The sequence below is a fragment of the Schistocerca cancellata genome, chromosome 5, assembly GCF_023864275.1.
Source record: "Schistocerca cancellata isolate TAMUIC-IGC-003103 chromosome 5, iqSchCanc2.1, whole genome shotgun sequence".
Classification (NCBI taxonomy): Eukaryota; Metazoa; Arthropoda; class Insecta; order Orthoptera; family Acrididae; genus Schistocerca; species Schistocerca cancellata.
This window is the reverse complement of record NC_064630.1, coordinates 807,341,714-807,354,745: the sequence shown is the minus strand read 5'-3', so window position 1 is coordinate 807,354,745 and position 13,032 is coordinate 807,341,714.

The window sequence follows — 13,032 nt, the reverse complement described above, 5'->3', positions numbered from 1 at the left end:
ATCCTGAATTAATATTTCAAGTGCTTCCTTCGAAGCCTTCACAACAACTCAATCCAAGATTGGCGCAGATTAAAATCCCAGCCCCTTGACGCGCCCACCAGTGTGCATAACCACTGAACCAACACAACACAACTTATGATTGTCACTGGTCTATAAACATGCCTCTTATAACTGACTTATATATGCTAAATATTTCTGTTCATCAATGTATTGGCATTTGCCATATCAAATTAAGCACATAATTGGTAGTTACAAATTCAGCACGAATTGTGTAGCTGCTGCTACTCAGTCTAGAGGCATTTTTGTAAGAGATGTTACTGGTTGCTGCCAACAGCCATATACTTAACAGTTCACTGCAGATAGTTCGAATTTCCCTTTCTTATTCAGACGGTAAGGGTTTCTGAACCGACTTTGAAGTTATTCACATTCATTACATTCGTCTCAATACATTCTTATGGGAACAATAATTATTTGCACTCAATACTTACGTCGTGAATATTTTCCTCAACCCTATATTACAAATAGAAATTTATTTTCAGATTCAGCAGTGTGGGAATGTCAGCAACAATTCTTTGTTATCTTCTTGTTTTCAACTTGTATTTGCTTCAAGCGAAATACGTCCCTTTACGGTGTGACTAGTGTCTGAACCCGCGAAAATTTGCTACTCAAAGTTGATCCTAGTTCGCAGTGAAACATCTGAGATAAACCTTGATACAACGTAAACTCCCGAGTTCAGATTGAGCCTAATTAATTTTTTGGCTAATCTAAGATCAACTGATTTATACAATCGGCCATAAGTGTTTCAGTTCCTCGTATTATGTGCCCCAAAGTAATCAAACGTCCGTCGTGTAGAAAGACAACTAAAATGGAGGTATCGAATTCCGAGGTCCTTTGTGCTCTGAATGACTATTGGCAAGGAAGCTGGTTCAGTTTTGAGAGGGGTTTGTGAAAATAAGTAACTAAAATGAACATTCGAATGCCGACTTCATTATGTACTCAGATGGACGATAAAATGGTATTAATCACCACGACTATGATTACTACCCCACTTCTAATTGTCCACAAAATGGCAGAGTTGCCAGTTTTTGGTCTTCCTAACGGCGTGGTGCAAAACGTTCGCCAGTGCAATTCTTTGTCTGCTACTTTTTAAAGAAACCGTGACAGGCGGCAGAGTCCAGTCGAACCTACCCAGACCCAGCCTTAAACTTGAACACACAGAGTTGACAGATTTACATTTATTTCCTGGGAGGCTGCAGGACACTTAATCTTCCATAATGTTACGAGTGATGTATGAAACAAGGTGTCTGCAATACCCCATACTATTCCCCACTCTTTTTGCTACAAAACCCTACTTTTCAATATAATCTCTGTTCAATGGGATGGCCTTACGCCACCCCCTGGTAGCACCTGCATGCACGCAAGGTACCACTCTACTGGTACTAACCGTCAGGAAGGAGATGCTGTGATATGCAAATGATTAGCATTTCAGAGAATTCACACAAGTCGCCTGTGGCGACACCCACAATGTGCTGACATGAGGAAAGTTTCCAACCGATTTCTCATACACAAACAGCAGTTGACCGGCGTTGCCTGGTGAAACGTTGTTGTGATGCCTCTTGTAAGGAGGAGAAATGCGTACCATCTTATCCGCATGGCTATAACGGATCGTGCAGCCACGTCTCGATCCCTGATTCGACAGATGGGGACGTTTGCAAGACAACAACGATATGCACGAACAGTTGGACGACGTTTGCAGCAGCATGGACTGTCAGCTCGGAGACCATGGGTGCGGTTACCCTTGATGTTGCATCACAGTCAGGAGCGCCTGCTATGGTGTGCTCAACGACGAACCTGGGTGCACGAATGGCAAAACGACATTTTTTCGGATGAATCTAGGTTCCGTTTACAGCATCATAATGGTTGCATCCGTGTTTGGCGACATCGCGGTGAACGCACATTGGAAGCGTGTATTCGTCATCGCCATACTGGCGTATCACCCGGCGTGATGGTATGGGGTGCCATTGGTTACACGTCTCGGTCATCTCTTGTTCGCATTGACGGCACTTTGAACAGTGGACGTTACATTTCAGATGTGTTACGACCCGTGGCTCTACCCTTCATTCGATCCCTGCGAAAGCCTACATTTCAGCAGGATAGTGCACGACCGCATGTTGCAGGTCCTGTAACGGGCCTTTCTGTATACAGAAAATGTTCGACTGCAACTGGCTCGTCACAATACGCCAGTGGTACCGCGTTGAAGCTGCATGGGCAGGTGTACCTGTACACGACATCCCATCTCTGTTTGACTCAATGCCCTGGCGTATCAAGGCCATTATTACGGTCAGAGGTGGTTGTTCTGGGTACTGATTTCTCACGGTCTATGCACCCAAATTGCGTGAAAATGTAATCGCATGTCAGTTCTAGTATAATATATTTGTCCCATGAATATTTGTTTATCATCTGCATTTCTTCATGGTGTAGCAATTTTAATGGCCAGTAGTGTATTTATGTTTCCTGTAACATTGCAGTCTCTAAGTTTTGTGTTAGATGAACGCATGGAATGGCGGTGGTTTTTGGAACAAGTTTGTTTTCTAGCATGGGAGGGAAGGGTTGTTCAACTACCGGTACACAGAGAGGGAGGCACAGTGCGTCCGAGGGTGACCAAGGAGAGTGCGAATGCTGAATGAGATGTACGTTGCTAGCCCAGAGGGGAAACAGGTTTAACACGATTCTGTGTTAGTGGAGGGTGTCACTTAAACTGATTCACTCAGCCCTCGGTGTTTTTACTGCATAAGGGCTGCGCGAGATTTGAGCACTTTCGGTGATATATATATTGCTGTGGTCGGCAATGCCTATATAAGACAACAAGTGTCTGGCGCAGGTTATCAAGATTTAAGTGAGTTTGAACTTGGTGCTACAGTCGGCGCACGAACGATGGGACACAGCATCTCCGAGGTAACGATGAAGTGAGGATTTTCCCGTACGATCATTTCACGAATGTACCATGAATATCAGGAATCCGGTGAAACATCAAAACTCCGACATCACAGCGGACGAAAAAAGATCCTGCAACAACGGGCCAACGACGACTGAAGAGAATCGTTCAACGCGACATTACTGCACCCCTTCCGCAAATTGTTGCAGATTTCAATGCTGGACCATCAATAAGTATGGGCTTTCGAAGCCGAAGGCCCACTCGTGTACCCTTGGTGACTGCATGACACTAAGCTTTATGCCTCGTCTGTCACTGTCAACACCGACATTGGACTGAAAACATGTTACCTGGATGCACGAATCTAGTTTCAAACTGTATCCAGCGGATGGACATGTACAGGTATGGAGATAACCTCATGAATCCTCGGGCCCTGCATGTCAGCAGGGGACTGTTCAATGTGGTGTAGGTTCTGTAATGGTGTGGGGCGTATGCTATAGGAGTGATATAGGACCCCCGACATGTCTAGATACGATTCTGACAGGTCACGTACATAAGCATCCTGTAAGAAGACCTGCATCCATTCATGTCCATTGTGCTTTCCGACCGACATGGGCAATAGCAGAAGGATAATGCGACGCCCCATACGTCCAGAATTGCTACAGAGTGGCTCCAAGAACACTCCTCTGATTGCGCCAGAAACACTCTCTTGAGCTTAGACACATCCGCTGACCACCAAACTCCCTCGACATGCACATTATTGAGCATATATGGGATGCCTTGCAAATGCTATTCAGAAGAGATCTCCACGCCCTCATACTCTTGCGGATTTATGGTCAGCCCTGCAGGATTCGTGGTGTAATTTCCCTCCAGCACTACTTCAGACGTTAGTCGAGCCCATGCGGCGTCGTGTTGCGGCACTTCTGCGTGTTCGCGGGGGCCCTACACGATATCAGGCAGGTGTGCCAGTTTCTTTGGCTTTTCAGTGTAGAAAGGGAAGAGTGAGTATATAAAGATCAGATAGGATGCATGATACTGCGACAAGAATTTGACAGAGCACTGAAGGACATAAGTGTCAACAAGGCCTTTGGTGTAACTGACACTCCCTCAGAATTACTGATATCCGTGGAGAGTCAGCCTTTATACAACTGTTCCAGCATGTAATCGAGGGAGAAATAACCTCGAACCGTAAGAAGAAATTAATAATTCCCATTTCACATAAAGCAGGTCGTAAAGTGCCTCTTACGTGAGGAAGACATTTTTACCAGTTTTAATAAATTATTGTCTCTTATTGATGTATTCACGATAGTTAGGAAGTGCTGTGGTCCGCAGTCGGCCATGAGTCGGAGAGCATTTCCCACGCTGGCTGGCTGGGTGACGAAGCGACCACATGTCGCGCGTAGTGCAGTGGGGCTCGGTGCTGGACCGTAGCAACAAGCGTCAGCCTGGGAAATATACATGACGGGAAGTACCGCCATCTTGGCGCCGAAGTCACCGATTTTGTTTATTTATATTTAATAATTAAAATCATTTATGACAACATGAATACTAGGACGAGCCTCTGGATGTTTAACACTATTTATCATAATTTTGCCTCGTTAAAATTCACACCCGTTCATTAACAAATGCATATCTTAGTAAGTAAGAACCTGATCGGAAATCCACGAACTATGACGAAACTAGTAACAGATACGGACTGCGCGCCAAAGTCGGCAGTCGGCGTTAGGAGCTCTTCTTGTCTTGTTCGATGGTAGCCATGCTCTCGGTTACGAGTAGTTTGTGACATGAGTGTTTCATTATTGATCTCATAGGAATAAAAGTGATATTACGGCATTCTGAATGTTAATTTCGAGTAAATACACTCCTGGAAATTGAAATAAGAACACCGTGAATTCATTGTCCCAGGAAGGGGAAACTTTATTGACACATTCCTGGGGTCAGATACATCACATGATCACACTGACAGAACCACAGGCACATAGACACAGGCAACAGAGCATGCACAATGTCGGCACTAGTACAGTGTATATCCGCCTTTCGCAGCAGTGTAGGCTGCTATTCTCCCATGGAGACGATCGTAGAGATGCTGGATGTAGTCCTGTGGAACGGCTTACCATGCCATTTCCACCTGGCGCCTCAGTTGGACCAGCGTTCGTGCTGGACGTGCAGACCGCGTGAGACGACGCTTCATCCATTCCCAAACATGCTCAATGGGGGACAGATCCGGAGATCTTGCTGGCCAGGGTAGTTGACTTACACCTTCTAGAGCACGTTGGGTGGCACGGGATACATGCGGACGTGCATTGTCCTGTTGGAACAGCAAGTTCCCTTGGCGGTCTAGGAATGGTAGAACGATGGGTTCGATGACGGTTTGGATGTACCGTGCACTATTCAGTGTCCCCTCGACGATCACCAGTGGTGTACGGCCAGTATAGGAGATCGCTCCCCACACCATGAAGCCGGGTGTTGGCCCTGTGTGCCTCGGTCGTATGCAGTCCTGATTGTGGCGCTCACCTGCACGGCGCCAAACACGCATACGACCATCATTGGCACCAAGGCAGAAGCGACTCTCATCGCTGAAGACGACACGTCTCCATTCGTCCCTCCATTCACGCCTGTCGCGACACCACTGGAGGCGGGCTGCACGATGTTGGGGCGTGAGCGGAAGACGGCCTAACGGTGTGCGGGACCGTAGGCCAGCTTCATGGAGACGGTTGCGAATGGTCCTCGCCGATACCCCAGGAGCAACAGTGTCCCTAATTTGCTGGGAAGTGGCGGTGCGGTCCCCTACGGCACTGCGTAGGATCCTACGGTCTTGGCGTGCATCCGTGCGTCGCTGCGGTCCGGTCCCATGTCGACGGGCACGTGCACCTTCCGCCGACCACTGGCGACAACATCGATGTACTGTGGAGACCTCACGCCCCACGTGTTGAGCAATTCGGCGGTACGTCCACCCGGCCTCCCGCATGCCCACTATACGCCCTCGCTCAAAGTCCGTCAACTGCACATACGGTTCACGTCCACGCTGTCGCGGCATGCTACCAGTGTTAAAGACTGCGATGGAACTCCGTATGCCACGGCAAACTGGCTGACACTGACGGCGGCGGTGCACAAATGCTGCGCAGCTAGCGCCATTCGACGGCCAACACCGCGGTTCCTGGTGTGTCCGCTGTGCCGTGCGTGTGATCATTGCTTGTACAGCCCTCTCGCAGTGTCCGGAGCAAGTATGGTGGGTCTGACACACCGGTGTCAATGTGTTCTTTTTTCCATTTCCAGGAGTGTAGATACCCCATGTTGATCGACAGCAATTTCAGATAATTAGCTTCCACCGACAGAGACATCAAATGCACCAATGAAGAATCTGCAAGGGACATTTACGAGAGCTGCACCGCGCACAGGTAGGAGGAAATCCGACGACGCGACCCACCAAGGCGGATCAAAGAAGGTCCGACTTACACCCGCAAATTCCGGGTGGAAATGCAGATGAATCAGCAATGATCAACGACATGAGGATGCAGAAGGCAATGGAAACCACTGCATTAAAGACACATAACGTGTATCCATAGGACATGTGGCCTGTAGTTGAAGAAGTGTCATGACGATCTCTCCATTGGCAAAAGATTCCGGAATAGTCCCCCATTCGGATCTCCGGGAGGGGACTGCCAAGGGGGAGGTCACCATGACAAAAAGATTGAATAATCAACGAAAGGATAACGTTCTACGAGTCGGGGCGTGGAATGTCAGAAGCTTGAACGTGGTATGGAAACTAGAAAATCTGAAAGGGGAAATGCAAAGGCTCAATCTAGATATAGTAGGGGTCAGTGAAGTGAAGTGGAAGGAAGACAAGGATTTCTGGTCAGATGTGTATCGGGTAATATCAACAGCAGCAGAAAATGGTATAACAGGTGTAGGATTCGTTATGAATAGGAAGGTAGGGCAGAGGGTGTGTTACTGTGAACAGTTCAGTGACCAGGTTGTTCTAATCAGAATCGACAGGAGACCAACACCGACAACGATAGTTCAGGTATACATGCCGATGTCGCAAGCTGAAGATGAACAGATAGAGAAAGTGTATGAGGATATTGAAAGGGTAATGCAGTATGTAAAGGGGGACGAAAATCTAATAGTCATGGGCGACTGGAATGCAGTTGTAGGGGAAAGAGTAGAAGAAAAGGTTACAGGAGAATATGGGCTTGGGACAGGGAATGAAAGAGGAGAAAGACTATTTGAGTTCTGTAACAAGTTTCAGCTAGTAATAGCGAATACCCTGTTCAAGAATCACAAGAGGAGGAGGTATACTTGCAAAAGGCCGGGAGATACGGGAAGATTTCAATTAGATTACATCATGGTCAGACAGAGATTCCGAAATCAGATACTGTATTGTAAGGCGTACCCAGGAGCAGATATAGAATCAGATCAGAATATAGTAGTGATGAAGAGTAGGCTGAAATTCAAGACATTAGTCGGGAAGAATCAATACGCAAAGAAGTGGGATACGCAAGTACTAAGGAATGACGAGATACGTTTGAAGTTCTCTAACGCTATAGATACAGCAATAAGGAATAGCGCAGTAGGCAGTACAGTTGAAGAGGAATGGACATCTCTAAAAAGGGCCATCACAGAAGTTGGGAAGGAAAACATAGGTACAAAGAAGGTAGCTGCGAAGAAACCATGGGTAACAGAAGAAATACTTCAGTTGAATGATGAAAGGAGGAAGTACAAACATTTTCCGGGAAAATCAGGAATACAGAAATACAAGTCGCTGAGGAATGAAATAAATAGGAAGTGCAGGGAAGCTAAGACGAAATGGCTACAGGAAAAACGTGAAGACATCGAAAAAGATATGATTATCGGAAGTGCAGACTCAACATACAGGAAAGTCAAAACAACCTTTGGTGACATTAAAAGCAACGGTGGTAACATTAAGGGTGCAACGGGAATTCCACTGTTAAATGCAGAGGAGAGAGCAGATAGGTGGAAAGAATACATTGAAAGCCTCTATGAGGGTGAAGATTTGTCTGATGTGATAGAAGAAGAAACAGGAGTCGATTTAGAAGAGATAGGGGATCCAGCATTAGAATCGGAATTTAAAAGAGCTTTGGAGGACTTACGGTCAATTAAGGCAGACGGGATAGATAAAATTCCATCAGAATTTCTAAAAGCATTCGGGGAAGTGGCAACAAAGCGACTATTCACGTTGGTGTGTAGAATATGTGAGTCTGGCGATATACCATCTGACTTTCGGAAAAGCATCATCCACACAATTCCGAAGACGGCAAGAGCTGACAAGTGCGAGAATTATCGCACAATCAGCTTAACAGCTCATTCATCGAAGCTGCTTACAAGAATAATATACAGAAGAATGGAAAAGAAAATTGAGAATGCGCTAGGTGACGATCAGTTTGGCTTTAGGAAAAGTAAAGGGACGAGAGAGGCAAATCTGACGTTACGGCTAGTAATGGAAGCAAGGCTAAAGAAGAATCAAGACACTTTCATAGGATTTGTCGACCTGGAAAAAGCGTTCGACAATATAAAATAATGCAAGCTGTTCGAGTTTCTGAAAAAAGTAGGGGTAAGCTATAGGGAGAGACGGGTCATATACAATATGTACAACAACCAAGAGGGAATAACAAGAGTAGACGATCAAGAACGAAGTGCTCTTATTAAGAAGGGTGTAAGACAAGGCTGTAGCCTTTCGCCCCTAATCTTCAATCTATACATCGAGGAAGCAATGATGGAAATAAAGAAAGCTTCAGGAGTGGAATTAAAATACAAGGTGAAAGGATATCAATGATACGATTTGCTGATGACATTGCTATCCTGAGTGAAAGTGAAGAAGAATTAAATGATCTGCTGAACGGAATGAACAGTCTAATGAGTAAACAGTATGGTTTGAGAGTAAATCGGAGAAAGACGAAGGTAATGAGAAGTAGTAGAAATGAGAACAGCGAGAAACTTAACATCATGATTGATGGGTACGAAGTCAATGAAGTTAAGGAATTCTGCTACCTAGGCAGTAAAATAACCAATGACGGACGGAGGAAGGAGGACATCAAGAGCAGTCTCACTATGGCAAAAAAGGCATTTCTCGCCAAGAGAAGTCTACTAATATCAAATACTGGCCTTAATTTGAGGAAGAACTATCTGAAGATGTACGCCTGGAGTACACCATTGTATGGTAGTGAAACATGGACTGTGGGAAAACCGGAACAGAAGAGAATCGAAGCATTTGAGATGTGGTGCTATAGACGAATGTTGAAAATTAGGTGGACTGATAAGGTAAGGGATGACGAGGTTCTACGCAGAATCGGAGAGGAAATGAAAATGTGGAAAACACTGATAAGGAGAAGGGACAGGATGATAGGACATCTGCTAAGACATGAGGGAATGACTTCCATGGTACTAGAGGGAGGTTTAGAGGGCAAAAACTGTAGAGGAAGACAGAGATTGGAATACGTCAAGCAAATAATTGAGGACGTAGGTTGCAAGTGCTACACTGAGATGAAGAGGTTAGCACAGGAAAGGAATTCGTGGCGGGCCGCATCAAACCAGTCAGTAGACTGATGACAAAAAAAAAATATGCTGACTACTTATACTGTACATCACATATACCACCCTCTACGGACTCGCGGCTTAGCTGAGTAATAACAGTATCAGTTTAGAAGCGAGGGGATCTTGCAAGGTGCTGACAGGTGTGAATGCCAGGGAACCATTTGTTTCATAAGTCATGGTTGCAAAATGTGCACGCGAATTATTTACAGAAGACTGGAGAAAAATCAGGGTAATATGAGTTGAAATGCAGGAAACAATACTGACCCCACAATACACACTGACGGAAAAAAGATCCCAACAGCGAGAAGGAGTTGTGCGAGATAAACGAAAGTCGGTAGGCCTACTTCTCCAGATTATGTCTGTTCAAACTTCACCTGTTGCGCGAGTGGCTCAAATGGCTCTGAGCACTATGGGACTCAACTGCTGTGGTCATAAGTCCCCTATAACTTAGAACTGTTCCAGACTGTAGCGCCTTTAACCGCTCGGCCATTCCGGCCGGCGAGCGAGTGGCGCTGGTACCTTCGCTATGAGGATGCAAATGAGGTTTCTTTTAAATGCGCCCCGCAACGGCCGTGAGCGTTAGATACCTTTGAGACTGAACGTAGTGAATGTTTTTAAGGCTTTGAACGAGGCCGTGTAATACGAGGTGCATTCAAGTTCTAAGGCCTCCGATTTTTTTTCTAATTAACTACTCACCCGAAATCGATGAAACTGGCGTTACTTCTCCACGTAATCGCCCTGCAGACGTACACATTTTTCACAACGCTGACGCCATGATTCCATGGCATCGGCGAAGGCTTCTTTAGGAGTCTGTTTTGACCACTGGAAAATCGCTGAGGCAATAGCAGCACGGCTGGTAAATGTGCGGCCACGGAGAGTGTCTTTCATTGTTGGAAAAAGCCAAAAGACACTAGGAGCCAGGTCAGGTGAGTAGGGAGCATGAGGAATCACTTCAAAGTTGTTATCACGAAGAAACTGTTGCGTAACGTTAGCTCGATGTGCTTGTCTTGGTGAAACAGCACACGCGCAGCCCTTCCCGGACGTTTTTGTTGCAGTGCAGGAAGGAATTTGTTCTTCAAAACATTTTCGTAGGATGCACCTGTTACCGTAGTGCCCTGTGGAACGCAGTGGGTAAGGATTACGTCCTCGCTGTCCTAGACCATGGACACCATCATTTTTTCAGCACTGGCGGTTACCCGAAATGTTTTTGGTGGCGGTGAATCTGTGTGCTTCCATTGAGCTGACTGGCGCTTTGTTTCTGGATTGAAAAATGGCATCCACGTCTCATCCATTGTCACAACCGACGAAAAGAAAGTCCCATTCATGCTGTCGTTGCGCGTCAACATTGCTTGGCAACATGCCACACGGGCAGCCATGTGGTCGTCCGTCAGCATTCGTGGCACCCACCTGGATGACACTTTTCGCTTTTTCAGGTCTTCATGCAGGATTGTGAGCACAGAACCCACAGAAATGATAACTCTGGAGGCGATCTGTTCAACAGTCATTCGGCGATCCCCCAAAACAATTCTCTCCACTTTCTCGATCATGTCGTCAGACCGGCTTGTGCGAGCCCGAGATTGTTTCGGTTTGTTGTCACACGATGTTCTGCCTTAATTAAACTGTCGCACCCACGAACGTACTTTCGACACATCCATAACTCCATCACCACATGTCTCCTTCAACTGTCGATGAATTTCAATTGGTTTCACACCACGCAAATTCAGAAAACGAATGATTGCACGCTGTTCAAGTAAGGAAAACGTCGCCATTTTAAGTATTTAAAACAGTTCTCATTCTCACCGCTGGCGGTAAAATTCCATCTGCCGTACGGTGCTGCCATCTCTGGGACGTATTGACAATGAACGCGGCCTCATTTTAAAACAATGCGCATGTTTCTATCTCTTTCCAGTCCGGAGAAAAAAAATCGGAGGCCTTAGAACTTGAATGCACCTCGTAGGTCAACGACAAGTTGGACGTTCCTTCCGCGAGACTGCAGAACATCTTTGCGCTTTTGCACTGTAGACGACTGCTGGGAAAGGTGGTCACGGGGAGGTACAGGCGCAACGAGACGGGGCTGTTGGCGATCACGTGGTGCAACGGAGACGGCAGGCCTTCGAGTTCAGTGCATGGCTGTGGCGCACCGTTCTGTGTCTGCAGCAGCAGGTCGAGAAGCAGCTGGCAACACACTGAGTAACAGAACTGTTACAAATCGATTACTTCCACAAATTCCAAACCGCCACGGATTGTGACTTCAGTCATGTCAAGTGAGAGCTCATTGGAGGGCAGGGAGGAGGTCGGTTGTGTTTTATGATGAAAGTTAGTTCTGCCTCTGCCAGAGTGTTGCTGTGCGCCGTGTCCGTTCGTTGGTTTGAAAAAGGCCAGATGAGCCCGTGCAACCAGTTTGTCAGTGGCCTAGAAACCCCGGACCTGTACCTGTAGTTACTGCCTCAGGTGCGATTTCGTATGACGGCAGGAGCAGTGTCGTGGTTATCCCTCGCACACTGACTGCAAATTTGTACTTCAGTCTGATGATTCGACTTTTATGCTTTCCCTTTTGCACTACTGGCCATTAAAATTCCTACACCACGAAGACAAAGTGCTACAGACGCGAAATTTAACCGACAGGAAGAAGATGCTGTGATATGCAAATGATTGGCTTTTCAGAGCAGTCACACAAGGTTGGCGCCGGTGGCGACACCTACAACGTGCGGACATGAGGAAAGTTTCCAACCGATTTCTCATACAAAAACAGCAGTTGACCGGCGTTGCCTGGTGAAACGTTGTTGTGATGCCTCGTGGAAGGAGGAGAAAGGCGTACCATCACGTGTCCGACTTTGACAAAGGTCGGATTATAACCTATCGCGATTGCGGTTTATCGTATCGCGACATTGCTGCTCGCGTTGGTCGAGATCCAATGACTATTAGCAGAATATGGAATCGGTGGATTCAGGAGGGTAATACAGATCGCAGTGCCTGATCCCAACGGTCTCGTATCACTAGCAGTCGAGATGACAGGCATCTTATCCGCATGGCTGTAACGGATCGTGTAGCCACGTCTCGATCCCTGAATCAACAGATGGGGACGTTTGCAAGACAAGAACGTTTCGACGACGTTTGCAGCAGCATGGACTGTCAGCTCGGAGACCAAGGCTGCGGTTACCCTTGACGCTGCATCACAGTCAGGAACCCCTGATATAGTGTACTCATCGACGAACCTGGGTGCACGAACGGCAAAACGTCATTTTTTCGGATGAATCCAGGTTCTGTTTACAGCATCATGATGGTTGCATCCGTGTTTGGCGACATCGCGGTGAAAGCACATTGGAAACGTGTATTCGTCATCGCCATACTGGCGTATCACCCGGCGTGATGGTATGGGGTGCCATTGGTTACACGTCTCGATGACCTCTTGTTCACATTGACGGTACTTTGAACAGTGGACGTTATATTTCAGATGTGTTACGACCCGTGGCTCTACCCTTCATTCGATCCCTGCGAAACCCTACATTTCAGCAGCATAATGCACGACCGCATGTTGCAGGTCCTGT